This window comes from Cryptomeria japonica, chromosome 2 (genome assembly GCF_030272615.1).
Source record: "Cryptomeria japonica chromosome 2, Sugi_1.0, whole genome shotgun sequence".
Taxonomy (NCBI): domain Eukaryota; kingdom Viridiplantae; phylum Streptophyta; class Pinopsida; order Cupressales; family Cupressaceae; genus Cryptomeria; species Cryptomeria japonica.
In genome coordinates this window covers 582,410,270-582,430,192 of record NC_081406.1, presented here as the reverse complement: position 1 = coordinate 582,430,192, position 19,923 = coordinate 582,410,270, and positions in this window count along the sequence as shown.

Genomic DNA, 19,923 nt, shown 5'->3' with positions numbered 1-19,923 from the left:
TAATACGCTGAGTGAATTTGAAATGTCTATGACTGGAGAAATGAGATTTTTTCTAGGTTTGCAGATTACTCAGACTAACAAAGGCATCATATCTGTCAAACTAAGTATCTAAGGGAATTATTGAAGAAATTTGGTATTGAAAATTCCAAACCGGTTAGTACTCCTATGGTCACAAGTGAAAAATTGTCAATTAAAGATGTATCCCCTCTAGTAAATTCTACAAGATATAAATCCATGATTTGTGGTTTGCTATACTTAACTCAGACTAGACCAGATATAATGAATGCAGTCAGTATTGTATCAAGATTTTAAAGTAATCCAAGAGAAAATCATGAAAGTGCAATAAAAAGGATATTCTGGTATTTGCAAGGAACAACTGAATATGGTTTATGGTACCCTAAAGATGATGAATTTACTTTATCTGCATATAAAGATGCAGATTGGATAGCTGATGTTGATGACCGGAAGAGAACACCCAGTGGAGCATTCTTTCTTGGGATGAAGTTGGTTTCATGGATCATCAAGAAGTAGTCATGCATTTCTTTATCTACTATTGAAGCTGAATATGTTGCAGCAACCAATTGCACTCAAGTTCTATGGATGAAGTAGGTGTTGAAGGATATACAAGTGAGTTGTAATAATCCATTGTTATTCATTGTGATAACTCTACAACTATTTACATATCAAAGAATCTGGTATTTCACTCCAAGACTAAGCATATATCAATCAAGTATACCTTTTTGAAAGAAAAGGTGGAAGCAAAAGAAGTCAGATTGGTTTATGTGAACACTAAAGAATATATAGTAGACATCTTCACTAAACCTTTGTCCCACGAATAATTTGAGTATTTGAGAGATAGATTGGGGGTTTCTACCCCTTTGGTAGAGACTTAAATGACGCAGTTGCGAATCAGCCTAGTATGCATTATCAAAGCTATATTTTGCTCCAGATTGATGAAAGAATGCTACTACTCAGGGGGAGTAGTCAACCTTGAGATTTAGAGTTTTCATATTCTGTTTGATATCTATGTCATATCTTTGGCATTGCTATCAAAGGGGGAGAATATATGTGAAAAACCATTGCTATCTATTTTTCAGATTGATTGCACTCCTCAAGGGGAGTTTGATGGTATTTGGTCTTTTGTTTCAAATTTGGTTTAGAGTTTCATTGATATATCATTTTATGGGAGACTGTTGGTTGTCTTCCATAGGGGGAGACTTGTTTGGCATTTATTGGCACTTGGATGTTTTTCATATCTAGTATTTCCATCAATGCCAAAGGGGGAGATTGTTGGCAATATGATGGAATTGATTATGTGTTGTATTGATGTTTTGTCATTGATGTCAACACTAGCTGTTATGGTTGTTTACCAACTTCTGGTAGAAGGATTGGATTGGAAATATTATCAGTTGATTGTCATTGGTATGATTTGTATGATGGAATAAGTTTGTATGAATGGATCATATGCTTCTAAAGTATGTTTCAGTTTGTTGGTATTGAATTGATGATCAGATGCTATCTTATGTTCTAGTAAGCCTACTTTGTAGGTCCTGTAAGGGTTTCACCGACAGAGCTTTATTGAAGATCTTTGATAAAATTCATAAGTGGTGTTGGTGTAGCTTCTAGAAGGGATATAGGATGCTGATGGTGATTGTGTTCGTGCCTCGACTGATTGGTGTCATTGCTTTGGCATGTGTGGATCTAATTTAGGTCTGGTGCTATCTAGGTTATGGCTCGGTTTTCATGTAACGTGTTGGTGGATTCTCTGATGCGCTTCCAGAATGTTTTATTGATTTGATGATGTTTGTTTGGCCTTAGGACGACATGTTTTATTATTTTATTTCAGGGTTATGTAATGGCTCTATTGAATTATCATTTGGGTGGCTGACCTAATTGGTTAGGTCCCGAGTTGGTATAAATATATGTAAGATCTCATTGTAGATCATGGGCAAGAAGCGATTAATGTAAGAATCATTTGTGCAAAGGATTTAGTTGATCATAGGTGATCGAGTTGGGTTGATGTAAGAGGTTTTATACCTTTGGTATTGAGTTTAACTGGAATTGTAATCTGACATGTTTGATGCTATCACATACAGTTCTTCTTTCTGGATTGTTGTCCAAATATTTGAGGTGGCTGACCTCTTTGTAGTCAGTGGGACTCCATTGTGATGAGAAGTGCACTCTAGGTAGTGTACCATTCTACATGTACAGGCCCATATTGTAATCATATACTTTTTGCAGAAGTATCATCTGAATGTGGGTAGGGTTTCCCACCATGGTTTTTCCCTTTACAGGCTTTTCCACGTACAAATCATGGTGTTATGTGTTATGGTTGCATGGTATTGATTCTCTGGTTTTTCAATTATTCTTTAATGCTTAATTAGTTATTCTGGTAAAAGGTTTTAAGTTCTTTAATTCACATAATCTGTTAACAACTAATTCACCCCCCCTCTGAGTTATGCTGGCATTATAACAGACAAGGAGAGATTGTTGGCATTTCAATAAGGATATTGAGAAGGTTGTTGATGATTATGGATATAACTAATTAAGGATGTTTACTGTCTTAATATTATTATTTTGTCATTGATGTCAAGAAATTGATTTTCTAATTCAGTATGATGTTGCCATATCTTAAGAAGTATGATTTGATGAGTATAAAGATGTTGGTAAAAGACAGAAAGATTGTGATGAATAAGGGGAGAAATAAGTTATTCAATGGGCAACTATTACCGAGTTAGACAATGATGAGATCATGATGTTTAGATTGTTTTGATATCCTACATATGTTGTTGATTGTAAGGTTAATACTATACTATGTTACCGAGCAAAGAACCTAGTCGGTAAACCCTAAGGTTATCGCTATCGGTTAATGAAGGTGGAATGTCTACCGAGTGAAGTTTAGTATTTACCGAGTTGCAGCCGAGTTGTAACAGAATGCATTAAATGATTAAAAGTGTTATTTAATGAAGGAAGATGATGAGATGGAATTGATTAAATGATTGGTATGTCATGCATGAAGTTTGTTAAAGAATCTATGGCAATGGAAGATCGACAAAAAGATCTATAGCTTAGATTGAACTGCAATACCTTAGCACAAGTTCCAAGGCGAGGTAAAACATTTTCAGATTGAAGGATACATTGAACCTGGTCAAGTTTGAAGATCTAATGGCTATGATTGATCATGGGATATGTGATCAAGGAGATTAAGTGGTTAGCAAATTGTTTATAAATAAGGAACTGTTGATAAACAATGCATGCGGGCAAGTGTAAGCACAAGGATGCTACATAGTGATTATCGAGCATAGAAGATTGAAGACTTGTTTGATTAATAGAGTATAGAGCCCAGTAGAGGTACAAGATAAGTCCTATGACTAGATTGTATTGAGCAAATAAGAATCTAATTTAGTATTTTAGATGCAAAGTTGCAGATATATTTTTATTACTGTTATTTTGTGAAGTGACAGAAAATCTCTTAACCGAGTGGACTTAACAGTCTTATTTGTAAAATCCTCTAGCAAGGTGACATTTTGATTGAGTGTTTGAAACCCTTTAACAAGGTCACCTCTAACAAGGTGAAGATCCTAACAGATCTGAGGGAAATCCCTTAATCGGGTCACATCTAGAAATGTGTTTGTAATCTTTAATAGGATTTGCTTTTAACCGAGCATACTCTAGAAGAGTATATTTCTTAGTGGGTTCGAAATCCCACAGTGGTTTTTCCCTATTTGGGTTTCCACGTTAAATCTAGTGTTATGAGTGTTGTTATGATTATGTGTTCTTAAGGTTGCATGTTTTACAGTTTTGGTTACTTATATCTGTTAAACTTACCGAGGTTGAAAAATTTAAAGGTACTTGAGGAAAAGTTTAAACTCCAGAAGAAAAGTTTAAAGGTACTTGAGGAAAAGATCCAAAGATGTATAAGAGGGATGCACCGAAGCTGAACAAGTCAAGCTTCTCTACATGGTAGAAAAGGATGAAGTTGCACCTATCAAGAGTTGGAGAATATGCTTTATATTATCTGGAGAATGATTTAATTACACCGAGCACCTATCCATTGACAATGGAAGAGATAAAGGCAAAGCAAGAACATATTCAAGCAATGATTGAAATAACATCTGCATTGATTGACTCAGAGTTTAATGATCTAGAAGGCTGCAATGATGCCAAGGAAATGTGGGACAAGCTCATATCTGTGTATGGCAGTGATGAACATGTTCAAAGAGAAAAAGTGGACAGTATAAGAGTACAACTTGAATCCATGAGAATGAATGAAGGTGAGAACATAACCCAATACAGTACAAGGTTAAAGGAGATTGTCAATCAAATCAAAGGAGCAGGAGGAACCATTGAAGAGAAGGATGTCACAAGTAAGTTATTAAGAACCCTTCTACCTACTTATGCAATCCGAGTGTTTGCAATCAATGAATTGAGGTCTATACCCAATATGCCAGTTTCTTTGGATGCTACTATTGGTAAGCTACATGCATTTGAATTAAGTAATTTTGATAATAGTGGGTCTTCGGTAAATAAAGTAGAATTTGCATTCAGTTCTTTTCATCTTGATGAATCTGATGATTACAATGATAGAAAGTATAAGTAATCTAAAGGGAATCACAGTGGAGCAAGTGAAAGATTTCGCAAAAACATGGAGGAGGTACACAAACTTTATGAAGAAATCAGAAAGCAAGAAGAGTTTGAAGCACTATTAGCCAGAAGGCTACTGAGAGGAAAAGGTAAGTACAAAGGAACGTTGCCTTTGAAATGTTTTAACTGTGATAGAAAAGGACATATGGCTTCTAATTGCCCTGACAAAGAATCCAGTGAAAAGAGAGATTACCGAGATGACAGACAGAAAGATAATCATTATAGAGGACACTAAGACTTCAGAAGAAGAGATAAAAAGACATGTCTAATAGCTGATGAGGAATCCAATGATGATAAAGCAGATGAAACTAATACAGAGGAAGTAGTTTATGTGGCTATCAAAGATGGATCAAATGAAGAAAGGTATGAAGAAAAAACTTTAATATCTCACATAAATACTAATGATTCTTGGACCATAGATAGTGGATGCTCACATCACATGACAGGTGATAAACACAAGTTTGTTATGTTAGAAGATTATGATGGAGGTTATGTAAGATTTGGTAATGATGCACCATGTTTAGTAAAAGGTAAAGGATCCATAACACTTCTTGACAATGCTAAATGTAATGCTGTTTATTGGGTTGAAGGTTTGAAATATAATTTGTTGAGTGTAGCACAACTAAACAACACAGGTTACTGAATAGAATTTTAGAAAGGAATTGTCAAAGTTAATGACAAGCATGGAAAGTTAGCTGCTACCAGGACTCAAACAAAAGGTAACACATTTCACCTTGACTCAACTCAGAATAAGTGTCTTTATGCAAAGATAGATGATACCTAGTTATGACATAAAAGGTTTTGTCATGTTAATTTTGATAATCTGATCAAAATAAGCAAGAAGGACCGAGTAAGAGGTCTACCGAGTTTGGAAAAACCTGAGAATGCTATATGCCGAGGATGCTAGATGGGTAAGATGACAAGATCAAGCTTTACAAGTAAGTCCTACACTTCTAAGGGAATTTTAGATCTTGTGCACACTGATCTTTGTGGTCCTATGAAAGTTCAAAGTTATTGTGGTGATAAATATTTCATATTATTTGTGGATGATTATTCAAGGATGATGTCAGTTATGTTTTTAAAAGAAAAATCAGAAGCATTTCAAATGTTTAAATGGTACAAGGCAAGAGTTGATAATGAAATAGGAAGACAACTGAAATGTCTCAGATTAGATAGAGGAGGAGAGTTTACCTTTGATGAGTTCAACTTATTCTGCAATGATCATGGTATAAGAAGACAAGTCTCTGGACTGAGAACTCCACAGCAAAATGGGATAGCTGAGAGAAGAAACAGATCAATTTTGGATTGTGCAAGAACCCTGATGATTGAAAAGAAAGTGCCACAAACATTTTGGAGAGAAGCAATAAGCACAGCAGTTTACACCCTGAACCGAGTACAACTGAAGAAAGGAACTTTGAAGACACCATATGAAATCTGGTATGACAAGAAACCTAATGTAAGTTACTTGAAAATATTTGGAAGTAGATGCTATGTACACAAAGATGATAGAAATGGAAAGTTTGATCAGAAAAGTGAAGAAGGAACATTTCTTGGTTATTCTTCTAGAAATAAAGAATTTTAATGTTTGATCAAATCATCTAACAAAATAGTAGAAAGTGAAAATGTGAAAATTGATGAATTTGCAGAAAGAAATGATGAAGGAAATTCTAAAGAACCAAAAGATTATGAAGAATTTGTCTATGTTCAACCGACAAGTCCTACCGAGAGAGTTACTGAAGAAAATAAAGAGGATATTTAGTTACCAAGTGATGAAGAAGATCATACAGAGACTACCGAGCCTATATTAGCCAAGTATGTCAAAAGGAATCATGCATCAAGTCAGATTATAGGAGATAAGGATGATCCATTGATGACAAGAAACAAACTGAGATAGAACACATGTCTGATATTTGAATTTGAACCAAGGATAGTGAAAGAGACATTTAATAGTGAAGATTGGATAAATGCTATGATAGAAGAGATTGATCAAATCAAGAAGAATGACACATGGACACTAGTCCCAAGATCGAAGGACAAAAATGTGATCAGTATAAAGTGGATTTTCAAAAACAAGCTGAATGAAAAAGGCGAGGTCATTCGAAATAAAGCAAGACTAGTTTGCAAAGGTTATGCTCAAGAAGAGGGAATTGATTATGGCGAGACTTTTGCACCTGTGGCAAGACTTGAAGGAGTAAGAACATTGTTGGCATATGCTACTTTCAAAAATTTCAAAGTCTATCAAATGGATGTCAAATCTGCATTTCTGAATGGTATATCAAAAGAAGAAGTTTATATTGAACAACCTGAAGGATTTGTTGAAGACAAGAATAAAGATCAGGTATGTAAATTGAACAAAGCATTATATCATTTGAAACAAGGACCTAGAGCATGGTATGAGAGATTGCACTCTTATTTGATCAAGATTGGTTTTATAAGAACAAGTGAAAACAACAATATGTACATGAAGAATGATGAAAATGGAATACTGATCTCAGCCATATTTGTTGATGATATTATCTTTTGTGGAAATGACTCTTTATGCAAGAACTTTGGAAATGAAATGAGCAAATAATTTGAGATGTCATTAATCGGTGAGATAAAGTATTTTATAGGTTTACAGATACTGCAAATGAAAGATGAGATTTTCATTACTCAATCCAAGTACATAAAGGAAATCTTGAAGAAATTTGGAATGGAGGACTCAAAACCAGTAAGTACTCCTATGACTACCAATTGTAAATTATCAAAGAATGATGAATCTGCATCTGTTGATGAGACACTTTACCGATCCATGATTGGAAAGCTACAATATGTTGTTCACAATAGACCAGACATAGCACATGTAGTAGGTATAGTTGCAAGATTTTCTGCAGATCCCAATGAAACACACATGACAACAATCAAAAGAATTTTTAGATACTTGAAAGGCACTGAAGATTATGGCTTAGTATATAACAAGAGAAATGATTTTGATTTAAAAGTTTATACTGATGCTGATTAGGCAGGCAACATAGATGACAGGAAAAGCACAAGTGGTGGAGCTTTCTTTTTAGGAGAAAGGCTAGTGAGTTGGCTTAGCAAGAAACAAGGATGTGTTTCACAGTCAACAGTAGAAGCTGAATATGTTGTTGCAACATTGAATTGTACTAATATGGCATGGATCAAACAACTGTTGGAAGGTATAAATGAGAAAGTTACCAAGCTAGTAACTATATTCTGTGACAATACTAGTGCCATTAACATTTCAAAGAATCCTGTTATGCACTCTAAGACAAAGCACATCTCTATCAAATATCATTATCTTAGAGAAGAAGTTCAAGAGAAGAAAGTGGTGTTGGAGTGTTAGCACAAAGGAACAAATAGTAGATATCTTCACCAAGCCATTTCCAAGGGACACTTTTGAGTATCTCAGAAGCAAGTTAGGGGTCCTACCCCTATCTTCTACTCACTGACCGAGTTCGGTGAAAGCATCAATTTGATGACTCTAAAGAATATCTTTTAGGAGTTGATGCTGATTTATACACTTTAGGATGTTTTCTAAAGGTGTGTAGAAAAAAAAAATATGGAACAAAAATTGTAGACATAATGCTCTGATCGAGATAGAGTTGACACATAACAATAAGGAATTCACTTCTTAGCGGAAGAAATCATGTTTTAGCTCTTTTACTTTTTGGCATTGTTGTCAAAGGGGGAGAAGACTAATGTATGGGGGAGAAGTTTGATGACATGGGGAGAGCATTTGAGAATCTCACAACAATCTGAATCCAAATCAATTAGGTCAAATCAATTGGTTTTGCCATCAATGCCAAAGGGGGAGATTGTTGGCATTATAACAGATAAGGAGAGATTGTTGGCATTTCAATAAGGATATTGAGAAGGTAGTTGATGATTATGGATATAACTGATTAAGGATGTTTACTGTCTTAATATTATTATTTTGTCATTGATGTCAAGAAATTGATTTTCTAATTCAGTCTGATGTTGCCATATCTTAAGAAGTATGATTTGATGAGTATAAAGATGTCGGTAAAAGACACAGTAAGATTGTGATGAATAAGGGGAGAAATAAGTTATTCAATGGGCAACTTTTATCGAGTTAGACAATGATGAGATCATGATGTTTAGATTGTTTTGATATCCTACATATGTTGTTGATTGTAAGGTTAATACTATACTATGTTACCGAGCAAAGAACCTAGTCGGTAAACCCTAAGGTTATCGCTATCGGTTAATGAAGGCGGAATGTCTACCGAGTGAAGTTTAGTATTTACTGAGTTGCAGCCAAGCTGTAACAGAATGCATTAAATGATTAGAAGCATTATTTAATGAAGGAAGCTGATAAACTAGAATTGATTAAATGATTGGTATGCCATGCATGAAGTTTGTTAAAGAATCTATGGCAATGGAAGATCGGTAGAAAGGTCTATAGCTCAGATTGAACCGCAATACCTTAGCACAAGTTCCAAGAAATGTATGCAAGTTCCAAGGTGAGGTAAAACATTTTCAGATCGAAGGATACATTGAACTTGGTCAAGTTTGAAGATCTGATGGCTATGATTGATCATGGGATATGTGATCAAGGAGATTAAGTGGTTAACAAATTGTTTATAAATAAGGAACTGCTGATAAACAATGCATGCGGGCAAGTGTAAGCACAAGGATGCTACATAGTGATTACCGAGCATAGAAGCTTGAAGACCTATTTGATTAACAAAGTATAGAGCCCAGTAGAGGGACAAGATAAGTCCTATGACTAGATTGTATTGAGCAAATAAGAATCTGCTTTAGCATTTTAGATGCAAAGTTGCAGATATATTTTTATTACTATTATTTTGTGAAGTGACAGAAAATCTCTTAACCGAGTGGAATTAATAGTCTTATTTGTAAAACCCTATAACATGGTGACATTCTGATTGAGTGTTTGAAACCCTTTAACAAGGTCACCTCTAACAAGGTGAAGATCCTAACAGATCTGAGGGAAATCCCTTAACCGGGTCACATCTAGCAATGTGTTTGTAATCTTTAACAGGATTTTCTTTTAACCGAGCATACTCTAGAAGAGTATATTTCTTAGTGGGTCCAAAATCCCACAGTGGTTTTTCCCTATTTGGGTTTCCACGTTAAATCTGGTGTTATGAGTGTTGTTATGATTATGTGTTCTTAAGGTTGCATGTTTTACAGTTTTGGTTACTTATATCTGTTAAAGCTACCGAGGTTGAATCTATTGATTTTATGGAAGATTAAGTTTGTATGATTCACTCCCCTCTCATCTTGTCAGCTTGGCATCTGTACTTAACAATTAGTATCAGAACTACCAATTTATTCATCGGTTATCCTAACAGCTGATGGCACTAATGGAGAGGTGGGATGCAAATACCTCGACGTTCCTTCTGCCTGTGGGGGAGATGATGGTTACCCTTGAGGATGTATACCATATTCAGTGCCTTCCCATTATGGGAGAGACTATTAGATTTTGAGCCGATCGCTCCGTTACTGAGTATAGGAGGGAGTAGGTCTATTGCATAGGGAGAGTGATACCTGACGAGACGAGGGGCCACATAATGGTTAGTTGGCTCCTACACCCTACTGATGAGGTTCCACTGGTGAGGTGGCTCATGATTGCTACCATTGCATTAGTCATGTGCCCTAATGTGCACAACACCCACATGCATGGAGGTCTCACTTACGCAATTAGGGTCATGGAGAGACATCAGAGAGTATACTTTTGGGGTCGAAGCATTCTTTCACATCTCTATCATCACCTTGGAGAGTATTTGTTTGGATAGGGGTGCAATCTGATGACCTGTAAACTACTACAAGTGTGGATGTTTGAGCATATCATGTGCACTAGGCTTATTGGAGTCCCTACGAACTTACTTCCAAAGAAGCCTAGGGTATTTGCTTATCCACTTACCCGTGAGTGGCAGTTTGAAGATTTACTACATTGGAGATTGAGTCTAGATAGATTGAGAGCAGGTATGATCATATGGAGACCCTACCTTAGGATGTATATGTGGGCAAGGATACACAGGTAGTTATTTTGTATGCAGAGGAACCTTTTATTAGAGGGACAGATTAGTCACATAGTCGTTCCCTTCTATTTTCACTGAGTCCAGTGATAGTTCGGATTTGAGAAGTGGGTTCCTACTGATGTGCATTTCTACATCTGACACTCACATGTGACTCCTAGGTCTACGAGCAATGAGATTGACATCATGGATTCAGATGAATCAGATTGGGATATTGTGATAGATTATAGAGATGATGTGGGCATGCACAACCAGTACATAACATGGTGGGGGAGGACATACCATAGAGCCATCTTTCCAGTGGACTATCTTAGAGGGAATCCTAGACCATGGAGATAGACGTGCGACAAGGAGGGAACCGATGCATCTGAGGAGGACACAAATGATTAGGCTGACGACGAGGGACGATAGGAGGCAGGTGGCGATGGAGATGATCCTAATATAGGAGAGGGATATTAGGATGGAGATGATGAGGAGGATGGAGAGGAGGATGAGGAGGACAAAGATGACAAGGAGGAGGAGGAGGATATTGAGGAGGAGGCTGAGGAGGTTGAGTCAAATACAATTCCTCACCACTTTGGGGATGACACCATGCCATTAGATCCATCGAGCCTCCCATCATAGGTGGAGAAGGACCCTATAAGGGGTCCTGATTCTAGTCCCCATCAACCCATGCCTACTGTGCAACAATAATACAAGTGCGAAGAGTCTAGTGGGTCGCAGTCTCAAGCGGTCTCTTTCCACAACCCCTACTGGCGAGAGGGAGATCCAGGTAATGTGTTTAATTTATGTCTTAAAAGTTATGGATTTGATGATATAAAATGTTACTAATGAAAACTTATCTGTCTTTGTAGTTGGTGTCTAGGAGTGGCACTCCCTTATCCAGCATGCAGTGACAAACCTCATCATAACTGCACACATCCCCAATTCCTCACAGATAGTGCATAGACCATAGGGGAGAGCAGGACGACATAAGGACCTATTCACCCCTATTCAGATGGAGATGGAGGTCTAGCGAGAGACTAAGAGATCTTTGTGAGAGAGATTACAATAGATAGAGCATGATCTAGTAGTGTCTCAGATAGAGGCAACCACATACCATAGAATTATGATGGAGAGGGATTGCATGAAGCTCCTCATGGAGTCACTCATGTTTTATATCATGATACACACCCATGGGCCCACCCCCATGGCTAGATCAGAAGGGGACATCTAGTCACCATCCTCCAGCTACTAGTCCTAGGGATAGGAGATGACTTTGGTTTTTTGTTGATATATATGTTATGATACTCATGGATATGTATTTATTTATGCTCATGTTATATCTTAAACATGTTATTTTAATACTTAAACAATGTATGCATTGCTTAGATTAAAGGTAACACATTTGGTGGTGAACATGTATGTCTAATTTAATTTCTAGGTGATTTATTTCTCAATGCTTCATGATTAAATTGATACATGTGTGATTTCATTAAATAACTAAGTATTTAATTAAATTCTACTTTGATGATGTAGAAGAGGAATGTGTTAAGCCTAAGAATTATATGACAAATATGATTTAATTAAATCTAAATAAACACAACATGATATAATCCTACTTAACACATAAGAAATTGTATGACATGCTAGCACATATAAAATGTAAATCTATTACAATTTACATAAATGAATCCAAGACAAATTATAAAGTAAAGATACATGCTTGTCAAGAATGAAGTAATGACTAAATAATACAATATCATTTAATACCACATACTTTAATAAAGATATGCTAACACATTATCCAATTTTGAAGAAAGAAAAGGTACAGAGAGGGAGAAGATAAACTAGAAAGAGAGAATGAGAGAGAGAAAGAGATACATACTAGGCATACTATCTACAGAGGTGCATAGCATTTATGGGTTCCTAGAGAGGTCTACCTTCCACATCTGCTATCTTGTAAGTACCTGATCAATAGACTTTGATAATAATGTATGGTCCAAGCTAATTAGGACTCAATTTTCCTTTCTCCTTGGGTAAAACATTCACGTTACATTGATTTTCATAAAGCACTAGATCACCCACCGAAAATGAACGTTGAATGATTTTATCATTATAGCTCAGTTGTAAAGTTTTATGATATGCTTGAATATGATCAAGAGCATTTATATTCTATTCATCAAGCATCTCAAGTTGTTGAAGTCTTTGTTCTCTATAGGATTCCTCATCCATTTTTCCCTAAGAGAAAGTCTCAAAGAAAGAATTTCTAACTCCAAAGGCATAATGGCATCAACACCATAAACAAGATTATAAGGAGTACAACTCGTAGCAACACGTACACTCATCCGATAGGCCCAAAGGGCATAGTTTAATTGAGTATGCCAATTCTTACCATGCTTTTTTATAGTCTTTCAAAGAATCTATTCAATTATCCTATTAGAAGACTCAACTTGACCATTTGATTGAGGATAGTAGGGTGTAGAAAATTGATGTTGAATATGATATTTCTCAAGGAAATTATTCACATCCTTATTTTAAAATGACATTCCATTATCGAAAACTAAGGTGGAAGGTATTCCAAATCAAGAAATAATGTTTTCCAAGATGAATTGACAAATTACTTCAGTGGTAGTGGATCGAAGGGGAACTGCTTCCACCCACTTTGTAAAGTAATCATTTGCAGTTATAATGAAAGCATGTTCTTGAGATGAGGGAGGAGATATTTTACCAATGAGATCCAAACCCCATGTACAAAAGGGCCAACATGCTACTTGATATTGAAGTTATTGGGTAGGAGTGTGGATCAAATTGCTATGTTACTGACACATATGACATTTTTTAACAAACGCAAAGGAATTATTTTCCATAGTCTACCAATAATATCCCATTCAGAGCAATCTTTGAACTAAGGATCTACCCCCAAAATTCCCCCCGCAAGCACGTGAGTGTGATTCCTCAAGAGCAATAGGGATTTCAGCTTTATTAAGACATCAAAGGAGAAGGCCATTATAACTGCTCCTATAAAGAACATTAGAAAGGATAATGTATCTAGTGACCAATTTATGAATCCTAGCCCTAGCATTCTTATTTGTAGAGTTAGGAAAGGTATCATCATTTAAATATCTCATGATATGTGAGTACCATTCATTAGAACCTATAATGCAACAATAAACCACATCACTAGGATTATTAGCAATAGCCAGTGTAGTGAGGTTGTGAATAGTGAATTTAAGATCTACCAAGGGATCCTTTAAAGACACAAGAGAGGATACACATGCCATTTCATCAGCATGTCGATTATCTTTTTGAGGAACAGGCTCCATTGTATAAGATCAAACTTTTGCAAAAAGGATATAGCTAGATCTCTATATTGTGATAATTTGTCTTTCTTAGCTTGATAAACTCCCGTCACTTGTCTTATGATTAGTTGAGAATCTCCATAGATATGTAGATGTTTAATACTTAATGCTAAGGCTTCCTTAATTCCAGGTATAAGAGCCTCGTATTTAGTAATGTTGTTGGTACATAAGAAATCAAGATGATATGATAAAGGGATAGTTTGTTGGACACAATGGATCACTGAGAGGTGGGTGAATCAGTTATTTATATAGTTTTTCTTCAACAAGGATATACCAGTACTATAAAAAACAAACTGAGTTCTAACCGACATCTCAAACAGTGCAAACTAAGTGTGTGAAAGGATTTTCTATAACATCAATACAACTCATACACAAGAATGTATCACACAACATCAGATATACAAGGAAAACCCAATGTGGGAAAAACCTCAGTGAGAACAGCTGCTAGAGATCTTCTGCTCCAATCCAGCCTCATAATGTAAAAGATCCGATTACAATTTTAGGGCACCAAACCCTTATTTATGAGCACTGACTCAAAGGAGCAACAACCCCTGAACAATTTATAGGCTACAACATAGAGGAGCTACAACCCCTACACTAAGTACCTACTCAGTGAAAACAATATGAAGATTCAAATACAAAAATAACTTCCCTGTTGCAAATGAAGTTTTGCAACCCTTCAATACACTGCTCTATCAATTTCAATCTTACCGATATGTGAAACCTCCACACTCACTACAACATTGCCTTTATGCTAATCCTTAATCTATTAAAAACTTCCCTTTCTTTGTCTATTGGATTCACCTCACACCTGCTCACACTTTAACAGGTTCTGTCTCTGCCGATTGTTCTTTGTCGGTTCACAAACCTTGCCGGTTTCTACTTCAATACATAGTCACTTGAAATTTTTCTTGTTTTTCACTTAAACAATCTTTTCTATCTCTCTTTCATTCACCGACATAATCACATATCATTCTGTAGTAGCAACCTTATCAATTTTAGACTTGTATATTTAAAAACAAGTTTTCCTGCCAAAAACAAATTCAAACTTTAGGTAGTTAGGGTTTCTTTCCTTCGACCAAATCTGTATCAAATCTTGTTTGATCCACCTTGGATTGTTCACCTGTGATGGGGAGATGCATCTGTACACGTTTTTTATTCATCAAATGCATGTTTTCAAAAAATAGCAAACATCACCCTGCTTTACAACCTTGATCTTGGTCGACCTCATCTTGTCCAACTGTTTTTGACTGGAGGTCAATCTTTAATTGGATTTCATACCCCGATCACCATGCCAACAACTACCTAATCATTTTCTATCGTCCATTCTTCCTCGAGCCATAATTGTTAGATAATAGCCCGTTATTTTTGGATTTATCATTTAATAACCACCAACTCCATGAACATCCACGTCGATGAACATTTTATCAATCTCTGCATGTTTGCCACCTCAGCTCCCCATGGCACTCATCAGTATACTTTCAACTCACCGACAAAGAGTCAGTTCCACCTTGAACATCCCTGCTGATACAAACCCTTCTATCGGTACAGACCTTTACCGGTATGCCAAATATAGAAGACAACCACTATTATCGGCATTACACAATACTGACAGTTCATCTAATCTTCTGGTATGTCTTCATGTCATTCATTTAGTTTAGCTCACCAGGTGTTGTTGTGATTCATCTAACATTTTGCCTCTTCATAAAAAATAAATAGCCAACCTTCATACCAGTTTATGCCTTACCGGTTAATACTCAGGCATGCCAACTCACTCCTGCATCTCACCTTATACCGGTGATATCATTTGTCAACACATAATCATAATTCTCTTATTTATACATGTTCAACCTTCTTCATATTGGGTTGACACACCATACTAGTAGCCTACAATACCAGTTGACATCAATGATAACTCAATGCCAACATAGGCTTCTTTTTAGGAGAAATTAAGACCACCCTTGCCCCCGATACTATACGACATCTAGAGCCATTAAAATATAATTTCCAAATCTCATCAATCTCTGTAGAGAAAATGTATTCATTAGGAAAAGACTTCGGATTAGGTAGGGAGAAGGGTGAAGGTGCCTAAACTAAGTGGTCGATCAATGCTTGAACCTTTATTACCTTTTGTGAGACAAACTTAAGGTCAAACTCGATCAACATCATAGCCCACTTAGCTGAGCATCCCAAAAGGTTAGCTTTAGAGGATCAAATTTAATGATAACATGGTCTTCAACATTCAAAAGGCAATGCCTTAACTTTTGGGTTGCAAAGACTAAAGCAAGGCATTGCCTTTCTATCATAGAATATCAGACTTCGTAATCGAGTAGAGTATGACTTATATAATAAATAGGACATTCTCTACCATCCTTATCATGTTGTGCTAATAAGGCTGCAAGAGCATGAAGGGAAGCAACTGTGTATAGAAAAAAGGGTTTAGAAGGGTTAGCAGGTTGAAGAATAGGAGGATTGGCCAAATAAGTTTTTAGGTCTTCAAATGATTTATGACAATCCTCATTCCATTGAAAGGTGATATTATTTTTAAGCAATTGAGTAAAAGGAAATGTACGATCCGCGAGATGAGATACAAACCTACAAATAGCTTGAAACTTTCCTTGGAAACTTTTTAGTTGGGAGACACTTTTAGGAGGTGGCATGTTAACAATGGTATCTATCTTTTTCGTATCCACCTCAATTCCACGATGCGAAACTATGAACCCTAATAGTTTTCCACTATCCACACCAAAACCACATTTTCTGGGATTCAAGCGCATGTTATACTTACGAATACTCTCAAAGACCCGATGAAGGATCTTAACATGATCTACGCGAAGAACAGATTTAGCTAAGATATCATCAACATAATCTTCTAAGCTTTTATGCATGTAATCATGAAAGATAAGAGTCATAGCACGCTAATAGGTTGCACCTGCATTTTCAATCCAAAAGGCATCATAACCCAACAAAACATGCCCCAAGGGGTGGTGAAAGCAATATTGTATTGATCTTGAGGATTAATGAAGAATTTATTATATCCCAAGAAACCGTCCATGAAGGATAATAAAGCATGACATTCTATAGAATCTACTATCATATCAATATTCGGGAGAGGAAAATCATCTTTTAAAGAGGCTTTGTTTAGATCACAAAAAAATTGTACACATCCTAATCTTATTATCAGACTTAGCCACAACCACAATATTTGAAATCCATGGGAAATAATCAATAGGACGAATGAATCCAGCATCCAGTAGCTTTTCAATCTTAGCTTTAACAAGTAATGCCACTTTAGGGTGAATCTTTCGAATCTTTTGCTTCACAGGTTTACATCAGGAATTAAGACAATGTTATGAGTGACAATCTGAGGATCTATGCCAGGCATATCAAAGTACATCCAAGAAAATATCTCAAGGAATTCACGTAATAATTCAGAATATTGTTTTTTCTCTTCTCCGTCAAGACATTTCCCTATCTTAATGATTTTATCTTCAACACAAGGACCCATCTTGATATCAATAGTGTCACTTATTAGGAGATTGCTATGTTGAGGAACATCTTTTAACTGAGGAAATTTTGTAACTATCTCATCATTATTTCTTTCTTTCCCAAAGTAAGCTTCCACATTTAGACAATAAGGAAAACCATGATTATGGTGATAACGAGGAAGGTTGTCATATGCTCCTAATAACTCAGCTAAGGAATCATTAGTAGGAAAAACATCCAAAGTGAGGACACTAGAAGAGTCACGGTCAATATACTCTGGATATTTCATTGAGAGAGAGGCGAAAATGATATTAATACTAATAGATGGTCTCTTAGAGGCTTTAGTATGCTTAAAAGGATCATAGCCAAGCCCAAATGTCATATCACAAATTTTTTTTTCCAAGAGAACCTTTATCCCTTGTTCTTGAGCACCACATCCATTACCATTATATCCGGACCTAGCTAGGATGTGAAAACTAGAACCATAAAGATTAGCCATTTCCGAGAGAGAAGGAGGATTTTCATAAAGTGAAAGGTCAAAGTCCTCTAGGTCAGAAACTAAGGGAGATGAAGTCTAGGAAGCCACCACAAAGTTAGTACTCAATGGCCCAGATAGAGTGGATTTCTTTTTAGGTTCTTCTTCTTCTTCTTTCTTCTCTTTGACCTTAGTTTCTCTAGGGGAAATTTTATATTCCCCTATGAAAGTAGGATTAAAATCAAGGGATCCCCAATCATCTTCTGCAAGAACCTTTTTGGGATAGAAGATGTCCTCAATAGTAGAGTTAGGCTAAGAAGACTCTTCCTCAAAAACTTTAGGTCCACTTGAGGAAGTATTGGGAAGCTTCGGAAGTAGGAGATGGATTTGATGAAGTGATCACACTAGTGGGAGTAGAAGCTTTAGAGGAATCATCTAAGATAGTTGAGGAAGAACCAATTGAAGAGGATTTGGAAATTGATGTCTGCAGACAAGCCTGCAGATTTGTGTCACCTAGCAAGGTATATGTCTTATTGTTGTAAATGAACTTAACATTCATATGTAATGTAGAGGGGACATCTTGCATGCTATGAATCCAAGATCTCCCTAGTAACAAATTGTATGTCAATTCTCCAGACATGACATGGATAGGTGTGGGTAAAGTAACATGACCTACCTTAATTGGCAAGGTGATTATACTTAATGAAGATTTAGCAACATTATCAAAGCCTCAGATGGTGAGAGAATCAAACTTAATAAGATATGTATCGACATTGATCTTATGCAACAAGTTAATTCTACAAACATTAAGGCCAAAACCATTATCCACTAGTGTTCATCTTATTTCACTATCATTTATAATAAACACAATCATTAAGCGATCATATTGATGTTGGATTTCACTAGAGGGTAGCTCATCTTGTGTAAACACAATTTGAGTCTTAGGAACTGTGATAGAATCAATCAAGGAAGCCATATTATTGGATGTCACTATGGGTGGGACATTCAATATTTTCAAGGCATCTTGTAACATTCCATGATGAGTTGAGGAGGTTTGAATCAAATCCTAAAGGGATTTCTTGGTAGGAGTAAATTTAAGTTGTTCAACAAGGTCATATTCCTTACCAAGAGTTTGTGAAATGCGAGGTTCTTGAGGTAGAATATGTTGAGGATCAGGAAGAAAAGTTGGGATAACCAAAGGAGGATTAGGTTGCCTATTGTTTCCCGTGTTATAGGTATGGGCAACTACATTATAAATCTCTTTAGTTAATTGTGTAGCATATCTATAAGGACTCTTAGTGGGATTTCTTCCTTGCACTGTAATGACAGGTTTGTTTGGAGTGCTAAAAGAATTATCCACCTTGAACTGTGAAAAGAGGTTGATTAGAAAGAGGTGAGGTTGGAGAAGGATAAGCACCTTGGAATAAAAAAAGAGGTTTACTATGTTCATTCACATTGATCATGTTGATTAACCTTTTAGATGTATTGTTTTTTATTTGAAGGTTTAGGCAAAGACACAAAGTCATTAAGGGTATCTTCTAATAAAGCATGGTCATAGTGATTGAAAGGTTTATCTTTGGACTCAAAAGGAGACATAACCTCATAAAGGGGAATTGTGATGGTCAACCATGTTATTATATTTAGTGGAGGAGTTTATAGGAATGTACCCATGGGAGGAAAATTCCAACTTATCTTTCTCATCACCATGAAATGGCATAGTAACAAGGTTGATTAGTTTTTGGCAAAATGAGGTTTTAGAAGGCTTAAGGTTCAAAAAATCATCTATAGATTCATCTAATTCATCCTTACTAAACTTATAATAAACATAATTTCATACGTCATCAAAAGCATGGACATCTTGTAAATAAAAATCTGACATTTTGAAATGGAAATTGAAATGAAATTTAAGCACACAATGCAAGGAAAATGAAAAGAATCTCTCTTTGTT